General features: G+C 45.5%; 1 protein-coding gene across 1 annotated transcript in view; it reads left to right on the forward strand.

Annotated features, from left to right (window-relative positions):
• Window positions 1–22,357, forward strand: part of LOC124805551 (paired mesoderm homeobox protein 2B-like) — a 198,056-nt gene that overhangs the window by 169,537 nt on the left and 6,162 nt on the right. The gene's annotated exons all lie outside the window — the stretch shown is intronic.

Consider the following 22,357-nt stretch of genomic DNA (forward strand, 5'->3'; position numbering starts at 1 on the left):
GCGCTTCAGTCCGGAACCGCGCTGCTGCTACGGTCGCAGGTTCGAAACCTGCCTCGGTCATAGATGTGTTTGTTGTCCTTAGGTTAGTTGGGTTTAAGTAGTTCTAAGTCTAGGGGACTCATGACTTCAGATGTTAAGTACCATAGTGCTTAGAGCCATTTGAACCATTTTTGAACAGATCCGTCAGGGTCATTCCAACCCTTCTAAAGCTGCCCAAATGGACTGTTGATGCGACTGCGAAGTGGAAGAGCTAAGGAACAACCAGAGCTAAACTAAGACCATTCAGATCTCATGTAACGACAGACATGGACCCTCAACCATTGCGGAGGGTGGTTGTAAAAAATCACATAAAACCAGCAAAAGGAATCACTTGTGAGTTCCAAAGTCCTACCGGCAGTCCAGCTAACAAAAAATCGTTCAAATGGTTCTAAGCACTATGCGACTTAACATCTGAGGTCATCAGTCCTCTAGATTTAGAACTACTTAAACCTAACTAACCTAAGGACATCACACACATCCATGCCCGAGGCAGGATTCAAACCTGCGACCGTAGCAGCCGCGGGGTCCGTCCAGCTAACACAATGGCTGTTTGTAGAGAATTATAAAGAATGGGGTAGAATTACAGTAGTGAAACTAGCGTAGGGTACCGTAAACTACCATACGTAAGCGTAGACTACGGTAGCTTTCCTAGTAGCTTTGGTCAGTTAAGGTCCGTGTTACCTGTACGTTAGGTGTCTTGCATCCTATCAGGTGTTGCCTCACAACGATCGCGTTTTCTACGTGTACGATCAGTATCTAACTAAACTCCCCGAAAAACCGGAAGCGGTAAACCTTCTAGAAATTTGTGTGAGGATATATAAAGAGCCATATAACCTTCTACATAGTTTTGCTACTTAAACAGTATTTATAGCAAAACTGAACTTGACGATGCTTAATTCAGGCTTTATTCGAAAACTGTTGATTTGGAACATGAAACAGAGCGATGTTGTAATAAACGTCAAGAAAACAGTACAGATTTATGACACAGCGCTAGGAAACGCAATTTCCTGAACACTGAGGTAAACTAAAAAAAAGGAAGTATGAAACATGGCGTCAATACTCCGTCGAACTTATATAAAATATATTTCTGTACTTCAAAGTCAACTTTCGCATTTATCAGTAATAACAGCAAACTCTTGCCTCTGATCATGATGAAGAACGTTGTATTGAGCACGAAATAACGACAATAATTGTATACATATTTTTTATGTTTGTGCTTGTAACCTGCACTTGCATGGAAAGTATTTACTTTGGTTGCATAAAAGCACAGAAGATACGTGATCAACTAATTTTTATTAGCTGTAAAATGCAGTTTATGTTCTGTGAGGATGCAGAGTACACAACGAACTAACACTGAATGACCTTCCGTTCTAGTTAGTGCAAAACAAAGAGAGAGAGAGAGAAAAAAAAACCGAAATCATCGCCTCCCAGTTTCCCTGTTAAACATTCATTTGTGTCTCTTTCGTTAGCGATCCTACCAATACTACTGATAATCCTACCATTTACTACGTCATTTATGTAGTTTAGCAAAACCTCCGAACCGTAGTTTTGGTATAGCGCAACTCTAGTTACAGTAGCCGATCAGCTCCTCATAAGCCACACTTTTCTGTAGTCATTGCAAAGCGTGATTTGAGAGGGTGTAAAGAGCGATGCCACTGGACAGTGGATGACTGGAAAAAGAGTAATCTGGAGTGATAAATCACGCTATACCCTGTGGGAATGCGTTTGGATTTGCCGAATGCCTGGAGAACGTTACCCGCCGTCATGTGCAGTGCCAACAGCGAAGTACAGCAGATCTGTATTACGGCATGGGGACGTCTTTCCTTGTCAGGATATGCCCCCTTATTGCTTTTAAGAAACGATAAATGACGAAGGGCGTGGACACGTTTTACGGTATTAAGTGCTGTCTACAACATAGGAACAGTTCGGAGACGGTGAATGTATCAGCATAACGCTGCACCCCGTTATAAAGCAGCGTCTGTGAGCCTATGGTTGTGGTCAATAACATTCCTGAAATGTACTGGGCTGCCCAGAGTCCCGACCTGAACCCAATGGAACACCTTTCATTGTCTTGAGGAAGAATAGAATGTCTTTTCTCTACATACATGCAGCCCGTCACTGGAAGTGTATCCAGCAGCAAACAAACCATCATACACTGAACCGCCATAGAAACTTGTATAGGCATGCGTATTCAAATACAGAGATACCGTGAATATCACGAATCCGGTAGAACATCGAATCTCCGACACCGCTGCGGCCGAAAAAAGATCCTGCAAGAACGGGACCAACGTCGACTGAACAGAATCGTTCACCTTGACAGGAGTGCAACCCTTCCGCAAATTGCTGCGGATTTCAGCGCTGGGCCATCAGCAAGTGTCAGCGTGCGAACCATTCAACGAAACATCATCGACATGAGCTATTGGAGCCGAAGGTCCGCTCGTGTACCATTGATGACTGCGCGACACAAAGCTTTACGCCTCGCCTGGGCCAGTCAACACTGACATTGAACTGTTGAAGACTGGAAACATGTTGCCTGGTCAGAAGAGTCTCGTTTTAAATTGTATCGAGAGGATGGACGCCTACGGGTATGGAGACAGCCTCATAAATCCATGGACCCTGTATGTTAGCAGGGGACTGTTCAAACTCATGGGGGCTCTGTAATGGTGTGAGACGTGTGCTGTTGAAGTGATGTGTGACTCCTGATACGTCTAGATACGACTCTGACAGGTGACATGTACGTAAGCATCCTGTCTGATCACCTGTATCCATTCATATCCATTGTGCATTCCGACGGACTTGCGCAGTTCCAGCAGGCCAATGTGACGTTCCACACGTCCAAAATTGCTACAGAGTGGCTCCAAGAACACTTGAGTTTAAACACTTCCGCTGGCCACGAAACTTCCCAGACATGAACATTATTGAGCATATCTGGGATGCCTTGCAACGTGCTGTTCAGAAAAAGTCTCCACCGCAGCGTACTCTGACGTATTTATGGACAGCCCTGCAGGACTAATGGTGTCAGTTACCTCCAGCACTGTTTCAGACATCAGTCGTGTCCATGCCACGTCGTGTTGCGGCACTTCTGCTTATTTTCGGTGGTCCTACACGATATTAGGCCGGTGTACCAATTTCTTTGGCTCTTCAGTGCTGCATTTGTAGGTACTGAAATGCCTTTTTTTTACACAGTTTTCTGAATTACTCTTTTTCGGATTCTGAAGTTATCAGTGATAAAATACGCTGTGGGTACTTTTTTCCCATTCCTACGTAATTCTGACAATAGATTTGTTATGACTGTGCAAATTATAAATATTTAATGGTTTATTTATTACTTACGTAATATTTATACTGAAAAAGAGGAGAGAGAACCTTTTTCGTAAGCAGATAGAAAATAAAAGAATGTATCTACATTAATGACAAGTATAATATGTAACTTATGCAGCACAGTACGAATCACAATAATACTTTTCGAAGAAACATGGAAAAATAATTACTGCGACATACAGGAGGTCTGGTGAACACCAAATTTTTACATATGCATGATTTTTCTCTGTGTGTATTGCAAAGCAAACTTGGTTTACATTAATAAATAGAGTTCTCGGTGATCAAACAATTCAGCGGCGTACCACCCATCTCGTAGCATATCACGGAATATTGATACATATGACTGATGTTTTACGATCGAATGAGGTTTTATGCAATCTTATCTAGAAGCTATCTCTCTGTTCTGTTCAGTGATGTACGGCCAATTTCGTAGTAGTTTTATAAGGTTATTCTCCAGCATGTAAAAATAAATGTCGCAAGGGTGCACGAACGAAGTACATTTGGGAGGGATTACTTTGAGACTGCATGTTGAGAGAATAACGTGGGAATAAAAAAAAGTACCAACGACCAAATTTGGTCCAGGGACCTCGCGTTAGGAAACTCACAGCTTACACGCTCAGTTCAGTACTCCTTGAATACTACCGACCATACCAAAGTATACAGGGTGTTTCAGAAGTGATGGTCAATATTCTATGACATGACAGGAATGATCATCGGCTGTAAAACGGATACCTTAAGAGCTCTGAGCAAGTGTTGATCTTCGATATTGTGAAACAGATCTCTTCTGCTGCAAGCTCTTTGATTTCCATATTTTGCGAAGTGGTAGTACGGACTAAAACAAGAAAAAAATGTTCAGTAGACATGTACTCTAAAACGCATACCTTAAGAGCTATGAACACTTGTTCATCTTCGATACTTTGAAACACAACTCTTCTGATGATTAAGCGCTCATAACTTCTCAGGTATGCATTTTAGAGCACATGTTTACTGGACATTTTTTTCTTGTTTTGGTCCATAGTACCACTTCCCAAAACATGGAGAGCAAAGAGCTTGTACTGGAAGGTACTTGTTTCACGGTATCGAAGATCAAGAATTGCTCTAGCTCTTAAGGCATGCGTTTTAGAGCCCATGTTTACTTGACGTGCTTTTTTTCTTTTTTCTTTTTTTTTTGTCGAATGATCATTCTTGTCATATTCCTGAATATTGACCATGACTTCTGAAACACCCTGTGTAACGAAGCCTCACATTTTAAAACTCGATTTTCTCGAAAACGGTTGAGAGTTGCGTCTTCGTATTTACGTATGTTGAAGTCCTAGTTGTGCCCTACACACCTTGTCAATATGAATCAAATCGGTGGGGTGAAGTTTGTCGACTCTCTGGTAAGATCTTTGTACGTTAGACTGGGTTTTGTGATGACTGAGATAATATCAGATTCCCTCTCAGCCCGAGAAGTTTCATTTCATTGCCGCCTCCCCTTCTGGATTTTTCACATTTTTCGTCAGGCAGTGTAGTTCACAAACAAAAAAAAGAATCTTTTGAAACGTGGCACTGAAGGAGAATACTGAAGGTTAGATGGGCAGATCCGGTAGCTAATAAGGTGGTTCTGGGTCGAAGTGGGGAGAAAACAAATTTTTTGCACAACTTAGCTAAAGAAAGGGGTCATTTGATAGGACGCACCCTGATGCACTAAGGAATACTGTGAAATGATGATTAAATCAAGAACCTAAGCTGCCGACAGGCGTTGATATACATCAACGGGGGTAGTTGAAAATGTGTGCCCCGACTGGGACTCGAACCCGGCATCTCATGTTTACATTGCAGACGCTCTATCCATCTTTTTTTTCTATATAGTTCGTTGCGTTTGGTCTGGGCGGACGTCACAAGACATCAGTTCAAGTTGATCGTTGATTCCTTGACTCATTTTTTTAATTTTTTTATTACAGAGAGCACGCAGCCCTCTGACCGAACACGCTGAGCTACCGTGCCAGCATCCGAGCCACCGAGGGCGCGGAGAATAGTGCGACTGTAGGGATTTATCACTTGCACGTTCCCCGTGAGACCCACATTCCCAACTTAATGTCCACACACTACATTCGTAGTGCCCCTGTTCATTACACTCATTAATCGCGGCAGACAGTCTTACCGTGTCCCGTAAGAGTTCAGGCAATGCGTGTGCATCCACACACAAGGTCAATGGCCGGCTAGCCTGAACTATATGAAAACGGTATCTCGCACACGTCCGCCTTTCGCACACGTCCGAAAGAACAGATACCGTCTTCATAAAGAAATACTGCAGTTAGTTTGGTTGTGGAGGAACGTGTGGGGAGACAAAGATGTAGTGAGATACCATGGCTTGAATACTTCAAGCAGTTTCAATACATGTACAGTGGGCGTTCAGTAAATAATAGCAGTGAAGTTTTTTCTGAAAGCAGGCTGTTTTTATGCAGGATCCCAATACACCATATTATTCCCCACTCTTTCGGCTACAGAACTCTATTGTTCAACGTAATCTCTGTTCAATGCGACGGCCTTATGCCATCTTACTGGTAGGGTTTGTATGCCCGCATGGTATCACTCTACTGGTCGTCGTCTAAGCCAACATCTTGTTTCATAAATAGCCTCTCCGTCATCCACGTACTGCTTTCCACGGAGTGCATCCTTCATTGCGCCAAGCAGTTGGAAGTTGGAGGTGCGAGATCCGGGATACACTGTGGCTGTGGAAAACCAGTCCATTGAAGTTCTATGAATTCCTCTCGGGTGCACAGACTTGTGTGAGGCCTTTCGTTGTCATGGAGGAGAAGTTCGTTTGCATTTTTGTGGTGACGAACACGCTGAAGTCGTTTCTTAATTCCCTGAGGGGAGCACAGTACACTTCAGAGTTGATTGTGGCATCATGAAGGAGGACATCCAACAGAATAACCCTCCAGAGACCCGGAAGACCATCGGTGCCGGCCGCTGTGACCGAGCGGTTTTAGGCGCTTCAGTCCGGAACCGCGGTGGTGCTACGGTCGCAGGTTCGAATCCTACCTCGGGCATGGCTGCGTGTGTGATGTCCTTAGGTTAGTTAGGTTTAAGTAGTTATAAGTCTCGGGGACTGATGACCTCAGATGTTAAGTCCCATAGTGCTCAGAGCCATCGCCAAAACTTTACCGGGTGAGGTTGAGGCTGTGACCTTTCTCTCCGGAAGAGAGGTGGTGTGGCGCCACTCTATGGATTGCTGTTTCGTTTCCGGTTTGAAGTGATGAACCTTTGTTCATTTCCTGTGACGATTTTCGACAAAAATCGTCACGATCACCCATGTAACGCGAAACCAATTCCGCATAGATACCCGTAGTCCTTGTTTGCTCTTTTATGTGGCGAGGAACTCAGCGGGGGACATAACTTTGAGTACCGTAACTTTTGATTGTGATCCGTCGATAATCTCGAATGAGAGTGTCCGCACGTTCGCGTAAAAAAGTAAAAAGCAGTGTTTTGGGAGTCGCGCGTGTTCTCCGCTATGCAGTCTTTCTTATTCGATTTTGAGAAAACTGTTCGGTAAAAGCAAAATATTTTTCCGCATTTTATAGCCAAAGATCTCAGCATGATGCTGAACTTGTTTTGTTTTCGATCTTGCTCATAGTCGGTATGATACTTCAAAGTCAAGTACAACATCGCACAATTTTTGAAAGGTCTACAGTGAAAAATGTCGGTGGCCAGTTTACGTTTGGAGCGTTTATTCCCTACATTACAGAGTACGAAATATAGTTAACATACCGAAATTGCTTTTAAAGGTCGAAGGAGACTCAAACCCCTTTCCACTCTAGAGAGAATACATGACATGTATTGCAGCCGCCTACTGTGTGGAGAGCGTAGCTGCCTCGTGTTTCTCTTCTTCGTATGCTGCCGATACAAACCGAAGCTGGAAATGAAATGAAAACTTAATGTAGTGAAAAGACACCGGGAGTCATCAGCCCATGACTAACTGTATGTTTTTGGGGGTCCGTATTTCATTGCAAAAATGGAACCCTCATAAGATCACATTGTCTCCTGTCTGTCTATCTGTCCGTCCGTCCGACTGTTAAGAACACTTTTTCCTCAGGAACAAGCATACTTATCAAGTTGAAATTTATGTCACGTACTGAGGTCTGTGGTCCCTTCACGATGTAAGAAATTTAAGCTTTTACATCAGAGTAGTCAAAAGATACGACCATTACGTCACATATTTTGATACCCGGAAAGTCACTCATGGAAACCTATAGCGTACTTCCCGTTGACGTAGAATCATAAAATTTTGCAATAAACATGGTTGTCCTATACAAGGAAGAAAAATCTGAAAATTGTTAATTTGTAATTATATCGTACGAAAATAACTTATTATTTTGTCACTTTATCCGACTGTCTGTCTGTCTGTCCGTCTGTCCGTTTGTTAAGACCTCTCTTTCTCAGGAACGGATTAACGTATCACGTTGAAATTCAAGAAACGTACTAATGGCTACGGTCCCTTGGCATGGTAAGAAGAAAGTTAGCTTCTGCTTAAATGCAGTTAAAAGTTACGCCCTATTAGGTCACATATTTTGATATCTTGCCAGTATCAATATCGATAACAGACGAAACTCTTTGAAATTCTCTATTCTCAGGATGGATGAACTAACTATACACGTCACAAAGTTTGCACGGAACCCTTGGTGCGCGTGTTCTACTGACACTTATCTGGATGTTTTCCAGTCTATGCTACGCGGTTTCAGGAAACAAATTTATATTAACCTATATTAATCAACAAAGAATAAAATGAAAAAAAAAAGTGGCTAGCGTTGCTGCCTCTGGATCACGGGGTACGGATTAGATTCCCGACCGCGTTGCGGATTTTCTCTGTCCGGGGACTGAGTGTTTTGTTGTAATTTCATCATCATTCGTGACAGTGGCTAGATTGGACTGTGAAAAAAATCGGACTGCGTAAAAATTTGGACTCTGTACGGGCGCTCATGACCGCGCAGTTGAGCGCCCCACAAACCAATCATCATCATAATCATCATCATCAACCTCCGTTATAGACGCCATTTTGAACGCTAAGTATAGCACTGTCACCTATCGGAACATGATTAAACTACACTGAGGTGACAAAAGTCTTGGAATACCTTGCTATATCGTTTTCGGACTTCCTTTCGCCCAATACATTGCAGTAACTCGACGAGGCATGGACCCAACAAGTCGTTGGAAGTTCAGTGCAGAAATATTAAGGCGTTATGCCTGTATAGCCATTCGTAATTTCGAAAGTGTTGCTGGTACACAATTTTCTGTGCGAACTGACATCTCAATTATAAGCCATAAACGTTGGATGGGATTCATATCGACCGGTCTGGGTGGCCAAGTCGTTCACTTGAATTGTCTTGAAAATGCTTCAGACCAATCGTGAGCAATAGTGGCCCAGTGACATAGCGCATTGTCATCCATAAAAATTCTCTTCTTGTTTGGGACCATCAAGTCCATGAAACGCTGCAAATGGTCTCCAAGTAGCTGTACAACGCCATTTCCACTGAATGATCAGTTCAGTTGGACCAGAGCACCCAGTCAATTCCATCTAAAGACAGCCCACACCAGTATGGAGCCACCACTAGCTTGCACAGAGCCTTGTTGACAGTTTGGGTCCATGGCTCCGTGGTGTCTACGACACACACTAACCCTACCATCAGCTGTTACCAACTGAAATCGGGACTTATCAGACCAGGCTACACTTTTCCGGTCGTCTTGGGCCCAACTGATATGGTCACGAACCCAGGAAAGGTGCTGAAGGTCATTGCTGTTAGCAATGGCACTCGCATCGGTCGTCTGCTGCCATGCCTCTTTAACGCTAAGTTCCGCCACACTGTCTCAACGAATACGTTCGTCGTACGTCCAACATTGATTTCTGATGTTATTTCACGCAGTGTTGCTAGTCTGTAGGGGCTGACATGTCTTCGCAAACGCCACTGCTCTCGATCGAAAAGTGAAAGCTGCCGGCCATTGCGTTGTCCGCGGTGAGAGGTAATGCCTGAAACGTGGTATTCTCTGAGGTGTGCGGACATTTGCCACGCCGGACGTTTGCCACGATTTTACCTGCTCCGTAGGGTTGGGTCCCTTATCTCCCCCTCCTCCTCCTCCTCATCATCGCTGTCGCGCAGTGAAGATACTTATTAAACCTTTCCGCTGGTTTACTTCACATAGTACCAGAATCTCTTTGGATTTTCCGCCACATTTCTTGAGAGACTTTCGTTGTGGAAACTATTAAATGCATCTCACATTGAAATCCGCACCAAATTTCGAGCTTCATTAAAACTTCGCCAGTCTTGGCGGTTTTGCGTTCGTCTAAATTATACGTGCCTTTTTCGGTGCTCCTGCAGCAGCTTTCTGTCGTGTTTTGTGTACCATGGGGGATCAGTTCCGTCTCTTATTAATTTATTTGGTATGAATCTCTCGAGTGCTGTTGATACTATTTCTTTGAACTTAAGCCACATATGGTCGTCATATGTTTGGAAGGATTGTAGTCTCTCTCTTAGAAAGACGTCAACCGAATTTCTAGCTGCTTTTATAAATAGATATATTTCGCGTTTAGTTTTGGTGAATTTCTTTGTTACGGAATTGAGCCTCGCTACGACTGTGTGTTCACTAATCCCTGTATCCGTCGTGATGCTCAGGATTATTTGTTGTTAAGAGGTCAAGTGCGTTTTCGTAACCATTTACAATTTGAATGGCCTCGTGATCTAATTGTTAAAAATAATTTTTAAAAAAGCATTTAGAACAGTTACGGAAGTTGAAACTTCCTGGCAGTTTAAAACTGTGTGCCGGACCGAGACTCGAACTCGAGTCCTTTGCCTTTCGCGGGCAAGTGCTCTACCAACTGAGCTACCCAAGCACGACTCACGCCCCGTTCTCACAGCTTTAATTCTGGCAGTACCTCGTCTCCTACCTTCCAAACTTCACAGAAGCTCTTGCCCGCGAAAGGCAAAGGTCTCGAGTTCGAGTCTCGGTCCGGCACACAATTTTAATCTGCCAGGAAGTTTCATATCAGCGCACACTCCGCTGTAGAGCGAAAATTTCATTCTAATTACGGAAGTTGTTTTCCATCTACAATAGGGTCTGAAAATGTATTTTTGTCAACATACGGAAGGTAGATTGAAGTCACTGTCAACTGTAATTGTATGAGTAGCGTACCTATTTGTGGTGAGACTCAAGTTTTCTTTGAACTGTTCTGCAACTGTTTCATCTGAGACTGGGGGTCGGTAAAAGGAGCCAGTTATTAATTTATTCCGGTTGTCGAATATAACCTCTGTCCATACTAAGTCACAGGAAGTACCTGCTTCAATGTCGCTTTACATTATTTTTCCTTAAGTTGTGCGTCTTGTTTCTGCTGTAGTGCAGATCATTACAATTACGGCTTTTCCCTCAAAAACCTAGGGTGCTTTCTCTGTGACCCTGTAAATACCAGAGCTAAACAATGTAGAACAACAACGTACGTTACAAGCATAGCATTCTGTGTTACTTCATTTCCTTATTTCTAACATTTTAAAATTGTACGTCGACTTTAGATATGTCAATCATAGATGTTCTTATTTCTATGTAGTGAACGTATTTTCAGTCATGTTTTGAACATTGTCCCGTTACGCTCTATTAACTAATGTTTCACCGCAAGGGATATCGGATTTTAGAGAGTAAATTAATATGGAGTATGTCGTTCTTCTTTTCAAACATTCACATTCCCATTTCTTCTTTCCTTATTGTCTTTTGGGTATGCAGTTGTAGTAATTAAAGTAGGCACAAATGTAGTGATCAAAAAGAAATTATTAGCGTACATTCACATTCTCTTTACATCGTTCCTTACTTGTTGCTCCCCTGCCGATGGAGTGTTTCTATCGCAATCAGTAAGCGTGAAAGGAAGCTACCGTACAGACAGAGGGATCTATATTTATACTTGGCAGAACTAATTACATACTGACATAATCGTCGGTATAGCTTTCGTTTCCCAAAAGTTATAAATATTTCGATTTCGGGAAAGAAGTTCTGTATTTCGCCAAGACGTCGAAGAAGTACACTCCTGGAAATTGAAATAAGAACACCGTGAATTCATTGTCCCAGGAAGGGGAGACTTTATTGACACATTCCTGGAGTCAGATACATCACATGATCACACTGACAGAACCACAGGCACATAGACACAGGTAACAGAGCATGCACAATGTCGGCACTAGTACGGTGTATATCCACCTTTCGCAGCAATGCAGGCTGCTATTCTCCCATGGAGACGATCGTAGAGATGCTGGATGTAGTCCTGTGGAACGGCTTGCCATGCCATTTCCACCTGGCGCCTCAGTTGGACCAGCGTTCGTGCTGGACGTGCAGACCGCGTGAGACGACGCTTCATCCAGTCCCAAACATGCTCAATGGGGGACAGATCCGGAGATCTTGCTGGCCAGGGTAGTTGACTTACACCTTCTAGAGCACGTTGGGTGGCCCGGGATACATGCGGACGTGCATTGTCCTGTTGGAACGGCAAGTTCCCTTGCCGGTCTAGGAATGGTAGAACGATGGGTTCGATGACGGTTTGGATGTACCGTGCACTATTCAGTGTCCCCTCGACGATCACCAGTGGTGTACGGCCAGTGTAGGAGATCGCTCCCCACACCATGATGCCGGGTGTTGGCCCTGTGTGCCTCGGTCGTATGCAGTCCTGATTGTGGCGCTCACCTGCACGGCGCCAAACACGCATACGACCATCATTGGCACCAAGGCAGAAGCGACTCTCATCGCTGAAGACGACATGTCTCCATTCGTCCCTCCATTCACGCCTGTCGCGACACCACTGGAGGCGGGCTGCACGATGTTGGGGCGTGAGCGGAAGACGGCCTGACGGTGGCGGGACCGTAGCCCAGCTTCATGGAGACGGTTGCGAATGGTCCTCGCCGATACCCCAGGAGCAACAGTGTCCCTAATTTGCTGGGAAGTGGCGGTGCGGTCCCCTACGGCACTGCGTAGGATCCTACGGTCTTGGCGTGCATCCGTGCGTCGCTGCGGTCCGGTCCCAGGTCGACGGGCACGTGCACCTTCCGCCGACCACTGGCGACAACATCGATGTACTGTGGAGACCTCACGCCCCACGTGTTGAGCAATTCGGCGGTACGTCCACCCGGCCTCCCGCATGCCCACTATACGCCCTCGCTCAAAGTCCGTCAACTGCACATACGGTTCACGTCCACGCTGTCGCGGCATGCTACCAGTGTTAAAGACTGCGATGGAGCTCCGTATGCCACGGCAAACTGGCTGACACTGACGGCGGCGGTGCACAAATGCTGCGCAGCTAGCGCCACTCGACGGCCAACACCGCGGTTTCTGGTGTGTCCGCTGTGCCGTGCGTGTGATCATTGCTTGTACAGCCCTCTCGCAGTGTCTGGAGCAAGTATGGTGGGTCTGACACACCGGTGTCAATGTGTTCTTTTTTCCATTTCCAGGAGTGTAGTTCCCTTACGTAATGGTTGTATCGTCTAAGATGTGGAGACGGCGGTTTGAAAGCGGACAGAAGTAGTATGAGGAAGGGCGTCCCGTACCTGAGGGGTCGCTACTCAAGCTACCTGGCGAAGGGGCAAGTGTGGCAAATGTCCGGCATTCTTCTCTGAAGCCTCTTCACACCGTGGATCTGGGAATATTGAATTTCCTAACGATGTCCCGTGCGTCTAAAGTGCGCGTCATTTACGATGGCGACCGAGTTTAGGTTCGTTCTGCGCATCTGACGTCACAAAGCACAGTCAGCCAATGAACAGAGAACGACGTTGCCAGAGCTCGACTGCAGTGCAGAGCACAGACGAGTGTCTTCAGTTTTAGAAACGTTCAGTCATAAATAAAGTAATAGAACAAAAGCAATGTCTTGGTAGCAGAAATTCTTTTATAGAAAGTTTGGAAAAAGCATTCTTTATACCAATTGCTTCATATTCTATTAATTAATTAAACCAAACAAGTAATAAGCCTCCTAATTCAGGCGATAACAAGGAAAGGTGTTTGTATCATTCTCTCTAACCGCTTTTTAGCAATAAAGAACAGCGGTAATTGTTTATTTCCTATTGTACTTCGACGAAACGTGAGTAATTCATAGTTATACCAACAGTGTTTGTCGGTACTTTGCCTCATATTTTAAAATCCTCCAGGAAATCTGTTGGATGACAAGCTGTGTTAGCACAATGGTTAAAGTGTTTGGCTGCTAAGCGAAAAGTTTTGAGTTCAAACGTTGTAGAGTGCTTAATATTTTCTTTATTTAAAAACAATATCGAAGTGTCTTATTTCATGAATTTTATTCGTTTGAATGAAATTTTTTGAAATTTCTTGTGGCAACTAAAATCGACCATAAGGAAAGTATACGCTATGGACTTTTACCTCTGCAAACTCTTCAAAATTTCGTGCAGTGGTTTACTACATTTAATGCTGCACAATAACTGCGTTGAACATCGAAACAAAATTAAGTCATTTAAGGGGGGAAGGTATCAGTCATGAACATGTGTAAAAATCAAATTTTTGGACCATATAGTTTTTGTGAAATCGAATGATAAGTGTGTCAAAGCAGTCGGAACACCATGTGTCTGCACAGGCGAGCAGTGCAGTGATGACAAAATCGCGCACAGCGCGGAATGCGGGGAGCACGTCTCTGTAGCAGCGAAAGGGTTAATGCGGCCGTGGTGGCTTTACTTCATAAACTGCGCCCCCCCTCCCCCATAAACGTAAGTTTGCGTACCACATTGGCACGGTATCTTTTAAACGAAGTGTTGCCAACGAAAGGAAGAAAATAGCAAGAATCCTCTGAAAATTTCAGGTAAAAGTGGTTTTCCGCCCACCATCGAAGATTGCGGACCTTGTGGGATCAGTTAAGGACAATCTGTTACTACGAAGGCCGGAATTTGCAAGATACCGTGCCAATGTGGTATGGCTTACATAGGTCAAACCACACGCACCGTGAAAGGACGCTGCACTGAACATCAACGTTACACCTGCCTTTTACAGCCAAGCAAGTCCGCTATTGCTGAACATTGTATTTCTACTGGACATTCAATGGAGTATGAGAAAACAATGATTTTGTCCACAGCAGCGTCTTTCTGGGACTCCATTATTAAAGAATCCGTAGAAATACGACTGGTGGAAAATATGTTAAACCGTGACAGCGGCTACCAGCTGGACAGTGCATGGAATCCCATCATCTCCACGATTTGCTCAAATCGAAGACGACAGAGTGCGTCGACGGCCGTGGCAAATAGCAACGCAGAGGGCGACTGAGTTCCGCTATTCCACCAGCGAGGGCGCTGCTGGCGGGCAGTGTGGTTCAACTATCAAGTTTTCGACGCATGCGCAGAATAGTTACAGTACGCTATATACTGCGGAACGGAGGACGTTTTCGCCAGTCTGTGACGGCTCACCTGAAGATGACTGGCAGGTGCCTAGTTGAAATATCGTGCGAAATATTGAACGACGACCGGCTGGAAGCCCGAAATTTGAACAGTCACTTCGCCGGGAAAATTTTAAAATTCACACGTCGGAAACCTTTTCACGTGAATTACCTGATTACAAATGACAGCTCCGCCAATGCACTGCCCTTTTGTACCTAGAATACCGGATAGCACCGCTATCTGCGTCGGTGCACACTTTCGTCACTTCAGTGTGTGAATAGGCTGGCGCAGGATGGACTTACGGATGGAGGTGCACGAAACCAGACTTCATCTCGAACACTACAGCAGCAAGTGAGGTGTCTGTGCCCTGTGGGTGGGGAGTAGTCACTTAGCGGCAGGTAGGCTCGGCCTGCCGGTGGGCGGTCCCGCGAAGGCTGACGCCGTGCCTCAGCTGTGACAGCGGCCCGCGCAGCCCCCGCCCCCGCACCGATGCCGCCCCCGCGCCGCCCCGCCCCACCGCCGCCCCCCTCGGCGTTTAATCTAGAAAATTGCCGCAGCGCGTCGCTCGTTCGTTTCCATTAGCGTCAGGCGCCGCCGCTGGGGAGCCCGTGCCGGCCGCCGCTGCCACTACTGCTGCCGCTGCTGGCCGCCGGGGCCCTGCCGTCTGGGACCCGGTTCGAGCTCCGGCCGCAGCACTTTCTGACCACTGGCCGACTCCCCTCGCTGTTACACCTGATCGATATGCTCGCCGACGCTGATCTCTACGTCGTAACAGTGCACACCGAAGTTTCCCTTCCGACCTTCGTCTAAAAGCATTCTCACGGAACGTCAAAGCCGAAGTGGACGTGGAGCTGTACTAGTTTTGTTTTGTGTTAGCAGAAGAGCCAACATCGTGTTACGAGTGGAGGCCGAAATGCGCGCGTTTTTGTTCACGCAGGCTGGCGTGAGGAGGGAAGAACTATACTGACGTGAGGTCTGGAACATGACAAGGAATGAGAATTCAGAAAGCGGACGTAATTAGTTTGATACTTAACTTTAATCCATTAATGATGAACGTCGCTCTTGACGGTACATGATTCACAATATTATCTGTTCAGAATACATTCATAGTAACTGAATATGGCGCCTTGCTAGGTCGTAGCAAATGACGTAGCTGAAGGCTATGCTAAACTGTCGTCTCTGCAAATGAGAGCGTATGTAGACAGTGAACCATCGCTAGCAAAGTCGGCTGTACAACTGGGGCGAGTGCTAGGGAGTCTCTCTAGACTAGACCTGCCGTGTGGCGGCGCTCGGTCTGCAATCACTGACAGGGGCGACACGCGGGTCCGACGTATACTAACGGACCGCGGCCGATTTAAAGACTACCACCTAGCAAGTATGCTGTCTGGTGGTGACACCACAGTTTCTGACGTCACTTCCTGTTATTTTACGTTGAGGAAGCATTGCTGCACGTATAACACAAAATAGGTTCTGCGATATTTCCACAAAACGCTCCAAAACTTTGTGCCAATAACAGGCATGCACGTTGCGACCGTCACAAGATGAACTTGGAAGACGCTATATTGGATATCGTCGTCCGTTTAAACCCATATATTTGGTTGGTTTTATGCGCTTACGGAAAAAAATCGTAACACCAACAAATAATTAGATTAAAATCAACAGTCGAGATCGAAATAAGATTCGTTTATTTTTAAGCCATCCTCACAATGTACGATCGTGGGGGGGGGGGGGGGGATTGGGTTGTTTGGGGAAGGAGACCAGAAAGCGGGGTCATCGGTCTCATCGGATTACGGAAGGACGGGGAAGGAAGTCGGCCGCGCCCTTTGAAATGAACCATCCCGGCATCTGCCTGGAGCGATTTAGGGAAATCACGGAAAACCTAAATCGGGATCGCCGGACGTGGGATTGAACCGTCGTCCTCCCGAATGCGAGTCCAGTGTCTAACCACTGCGCCACCTCGTTCAGTTACGATCGTGGTATCACATGAAAAACCGGGGAGCCGCCAGCACCAGTCATTGGGGACCCAAAAATTCTGAGGACGCTTGTAGCATAAGCCGAAACCGGTCAATAAACAAATGTTATTGCGATCTAGAGCCGGCCTCTGTGGCCGAGCGGTTCTAGGCGCTTCAGTCCGGAGCCGCGCTGCTGCTGCGGCCGCACGTTCGAATCCTGCCTCGGACATGCATGTGTGTGATGTCTTTAGGTTAATTAGGTTTAAGTAGTTCTAAGTTCTAGGGGAGCTGATGACCTCAGATGATAAGGTGCTCACAAGGGAACCTCCCCATCGCACCCCTCTCAGATTTAGTTATAAGTTGGCACAGTGGATAGGCCTTGAAAAACTGAACACAGATCAGTCTAGAAAACAGGAAGAAGTTGTGTGGAACGATGAAAAAAATAAAATATACAAACTGAGTAGTCCATGCGCAAGATAAGTAACATCAAGGATTGTCTGAGCTCAGGAGCGCCGTGGTTCCGTGGTTAGCGTGAGCAGCTACTGAGCTAGAGGTCCTTGGTTCAAGTCTTCCCTCGAGTGAAAAGTTTAATTTTTTATATAGTCAACTTCGCTATCCATAATTCCAGGACATGTTCAGATTTGCTTGGACGTATGCAGCATTTGACGGTCTATAAACGGAAAAATTTGAAAACGTTAAAAACATCTGTTTTGACAGAGCACAGGGAAAACTGTGCGACTGTGAAACTGTTGCATTCATTTGTTGCAGTTTATGTGACAAACTCTTATGTTGTCACCACTTTTTTGGGAGTGATTATCACATCCACAAGAAAACATAAATCGGGCAAGGTAGAAGAATCTTTTTACCCATTCGCCAAGTGTACAAGTTAGGTGGGTCGATAACATATTCCTGTTATGTGACGCACATGCCGTCATCAATTTCGTATAGAATATATCAGACGTGTTTTCCTGTGGAGGAATCGGTTGACCTATGACCTTGCGATCAAATGTTTTCTGTTCGTATTGGAAAGGCACGTTCTTTCGTCTACTAATCGCACGGTTTTGCGGTGCGGTCGCAAAACACAGACACTAAACTTATTACAGTAAACAGAGACGTCAATGAATGAATGGACAGATCATAACTTTGCGAAAATAAAGAAAGTAAACTTTTCACTCGAGGGAAGACTTGAACCGAGGACTTCTCGTTCCGCAGCTGCTCACGCTAACCACGGCACCACGGCGCGCCTGAGCTTACTCTATCCTAGATGTTGCCTATCTTGCTCATGGACTACTCAGTTTGTATATTTTGCTTATTTTTTTCATAGTTCCACACAACTTCTTCCTGTTTTCTCGATTGATCTGTGTTCAGTTTTTCAAGGCCTATCCACTGTGCCAACTTATAACTAAATCTGAGGGGGGTGCGATGGGGAGGTTCCCTTGTCAGAGCCATTTGAACCTTTTTTTTTTATCTCGACTGTTGTTTTTAACGTAAGTATAGCACCAGATCGCTGCACGTCACAGACAATGTTGTCTAAATTTATGAAAAAATAATTAATGTAGAATAATGAAATTTTGGGAATATGTGTGTCTAGGTAATATATGTAAATGATTAACATTACAGGATAACACGTTAATATAAGCGTGAGGTAAGCCATTACAAACTTGAAATGCTGCTACCAGCCGGTGTCTGCCGCCGGAACGTTGAATTCAAGCTTGCAAACATGCAGACCCTGTGTTGTACAGATGCACGATGTCAGTTTGTGAGATGAAGTTCCGTTACTGATGAACTTGGTCGGCCAATACAGGTACGGTTAATGTTGTCTGGGGATCACACTCCTTAGAGCACGTTGGGTTACAACAGCGGTATGTGCTGGAAATCACCCAGTGAAATACTGTTCATGAATGGTAGCACAGGAGCTAAAATTATCAGATTTATGTACAGATTTGCTGTCAGGAAGCATGGCATTACCACGAGAGTGCTCCTGCTGTCATACGAAATCGGACCTCGGACCGTAACACCAGTAGTACGCTGGCACGCAAAGGGCTTGATTGCAGGTCATCAGCTGGCCTTCTAACCAACACAGGGCAATCACTGGCACCGAGGCAGAATCAGCTTGTCCTAATCATCATCATTTCATCCCCATCGACGCGCAAGTCGCCGAAGTGGCGTCAAATCGAAAGACTTGCACCAGGCGAACGGTCTACCCGACGGGAGGTCCTAGGCACACGACCACTGAAGTCGCATATGGCAGTGGTTTGGGGCCAGGGTGTCTGCCTCTGTGCTATCCATGAAGTAACTGATTTGTAACAGTTTCTTCTGTCACTGTGTTGACAACTGCTGCTCAGAAATGGCTCTAAGCACACGGGACTTAACATCTGAGGTCACCAGTCCCCTAGACTTACAACTACTTAAACCTAACTAACCTAAGGACATCACACACGTCCATGCCCAAGGCAGGTTTCGAACCTGCGACCGTAGCAGCAGCGCGGTTCCGGACTGAAGCGCCTAGAACCGCTCGGCCACAGCGACCGGCTGCTGCTCAGACTGCTGCAGCATACGCAGTACGATGAGTCAGATCCATACGCCGAACACGATGGTCTTCCTTCTCGATAGCGCCACCTGACCAGTCTTCTTGCGACCGTACGTTCTCGTTACCACTGCGGCCAACAGTCATGTACAGTGGCCACATTCATGCCGAGACTTCCTGCAATACTGCACGACATCTTTGAAACTCAGTGAGGTCTTGCTAACGGCGCTCTTGCTCCTTAACGGTATCCCTGAATAACATCGACTCATCAAGTCTATTCTCAAAGGTACCTGACGCTCACGACCGTTACAGCGTGTATTTAAGGCAAACCTGATTCGGATCCTCAGAGTCTCACTACTAGGGCCACTTTTATGCTACTGGCGCGGAATCCGAACAGAAGTCATCTTTCACATGTAGAAAACACCTACCAACTTTCGCTTAAGTAGCACAACTTCCGTTAGTGTATTTCTCGTTGAGGAGGCATTGCTTCAAGTTAATCACAAAATGCGTTCTGCGATGTTTCGGCGAAGTGCTACAGAAATTGTACCAATAAGAGGCAAGAACCGCCCTCAGAGTATCTCCTCCTCCGTTCTCTACCGAACAACCCGCAAGGAACTTCGTTTCCGGATGAAAATACTTTCCCAGCATGGCTCGAGTAGTTTTTAGCCTCAAAACGACGTGATTATTACAATCACGCAATCGAGAAATTACCCCTGCGTTGGTAGACCGTTGTAAATTGAGAAGGAGAATATGTTGTTGGTAATTAGTCTCTGCTATGTGCACATGTTGTGTTTATTAAGCTGATGGAAAAATGCTGCGAACATATGCACGAAACTTGCAGTTTCGTAGTAAGAAAGCTAGACATACAAAATGATTAAATTGTTAATTTTGTGGTATTAAAATCCATAGCATTTTTAGGTAAAATTTACATAAACGTCAGTTTTGCATGTTTTCAGTGCAGAGCCATGCGTTTTCTGATATTCAAGAGCGATTTTAACCAAAATATCGAGTGGTGCGCATACGCTGTAGCTTTTGGTGACTTTTGTAGGCCAATTTGAGGCTGTTTCCCGGCTCGATAGACCACAGGTGTCGTATGTAAGTTTATTCGTCTCTCATTCTCTGTGGTACGCAGTAAACCGTTATTATTTACACCCTGTACTTCGGAACAATAAATGAAAGAATATGACAGGAATCCAGAAAACAGACGGTGATACCTGTTAGAATATCAGTATTGTTTCCAGAAGCTCCGCCGTTGTTGGGAGGGAGAGGAGAAGGTGGAGATGGGCTGTAAAGTTGTGAAAGGGTGCGAGGATTGATGGTTGCTGTCCTGGCAGGCGTAAGGCGCCTGTCAACTGGCCGCCGTGTGGCGTAGGGGGCGAAATTAAAGACGCACCGGGTTCGCGTGAAGGATGCCGAAGCAGCCCCTGGGAGAACACGGCGCAGCTTATAACAGCGGAGTCATATACATCTGCAACGAATTGGCTCCAGTATTAAGCCGCAAAAGTCCTACCTTACTTTCAACATCTACGAAGGGCGTTCAGTAAGCAATATATTTTTTTTTTTTGCAGACAATTTTGTAGGTGGGGCAACCACAGCTTCAGCTGAAGCGGTTACTAATACCCAAGATGAACAGATTTTTTTTTCCCTGTAAGCAGGCAGGTTTTTTTTCAGGATTCCAATACACCATATAACTCCCCACTCTTTTGACTGCAAAACCTTATTTTTCAATATAATCTCCGTGAAATTCGACGGCCGTACGCCATCTTACTGAGGAGAGCCTGTATGTCCGCGTGATACTACTGGTCGTTGTCGCAGCCAATGTCTTGCTGCATCAATAAACTCCCTATCATCCATGCACTGCTTCCCGCGGAGTGCATCTTTTATAGGACCAAACAGATGGAAGCCGGAAGGTGCGAGGTCCAAGCTGTAGGACGGATCAGGAAGAGCAGTTGTGATGATGACAGACGCCTCACCCAAGAACTCACTGTGTTTTTATTCACTGCCAGGTCTCCGTAGACAATCTGCAAGCGACTATGAATATCTGCGATGCTCTGGTTTTCCGCCAGTGACAGCCGTCATCGTGCAACGCACCTCCATTGCAGACGCCATATTTAAGGCTACATACGAGGGGCGTTTGAAAAGTCTGTGCAAAAATAAAAACCACTTACGTGTTTGGGGTAAACCTTTTTTTATTTTTCGACATAGTCTCCTATTAGACTTATACACTTCCTCCAATGCTGTTCTAATTTGTTGATCCCTTCCGAATAATAGGAATAGTCCAAGTCTGCAAAATAGGTATTAGTTGCTGCAATCGCCCCCTCGTTTGAATAAAATCTTTGTCCCGCCATCCATTTCTTCAAATTGGGGAACAAATAGGAGTCCGAGCGGGCAAAGTCTGGAGAATAGGGGGGTGGGGGGGGGGGGGATGTGAAACGAGTTTGAATCCTATGTCCATTAATTTTGCGGCCACAACTGCTGAGGTGTGTGCTAGTGCATTGTCGTGATGGAAAAGGACTTTTTTGCGGTCCAATCGCCGGCGTTTTTCTTGCAGCTCGGTTTTCAAACGCTCCAGTAATTGTTTTACCCTTTTTCAGATAGTCGATGAGGACTATCTCTTGTGAATCCTGAAAGAGAGTCGCCATAACCTTTCCGGCCAAAGGACTGGTCTTCGGCTTTTTTGTTGCAGATTCTCCCTTGCTAAAGTCCGCAGCTCGTGGTCGTGCGGTAGCGCTCTCGCTTCCCACGCCCGGGTTTCCGGGTTCGATTCCCGGCGGGGTCAGGGATTTTCTCTGCCTCGTGATGACTGGGTGTTGTGTGCTGTCCTTAGTTTAGTTAGGTTTAAGTAGTTCTAAGTTCTAGGGGACTGATGACCATAGATGTTGAGTCCCATAGTGCTCAGAGCCATCTCCCTTGCTAAACCATTGTTTAGATTGTTGTTTGGTCTCAGGAGTCTAGTGATGTATCATTCTTTCATCCACAGCGACGAAACGACGCTTAAAGTCCTGCGAATTCTTGCATTACTTCACACGATTCCGTCTTTGGTCAAGCGTCAGCAATCGCGGAACACATCTTACAGATAGCTTTCTCATGTCCAGATGTTTATGCAAAATATTATGTACCCGTTCATTCGAGATGCCCACAGC

The sequence above is a fragment of the Schistocerca piceifrons genome, chromosome 7 (assembly GCF_021461385.2).
Source record: "Schistocerca piceifrons isolate TAMUIC-IGC-003096 chromosome 7, iqSchPice1.1, whole genome shotgun sequence".
Taxonomy (NCBI): domain Eukaryota; kingdom Metazoa; phylum Arthropoda; class Insecta; order Orthoptera; family Acrididae; genus Schistocerca; species Schistocerca piceifrons.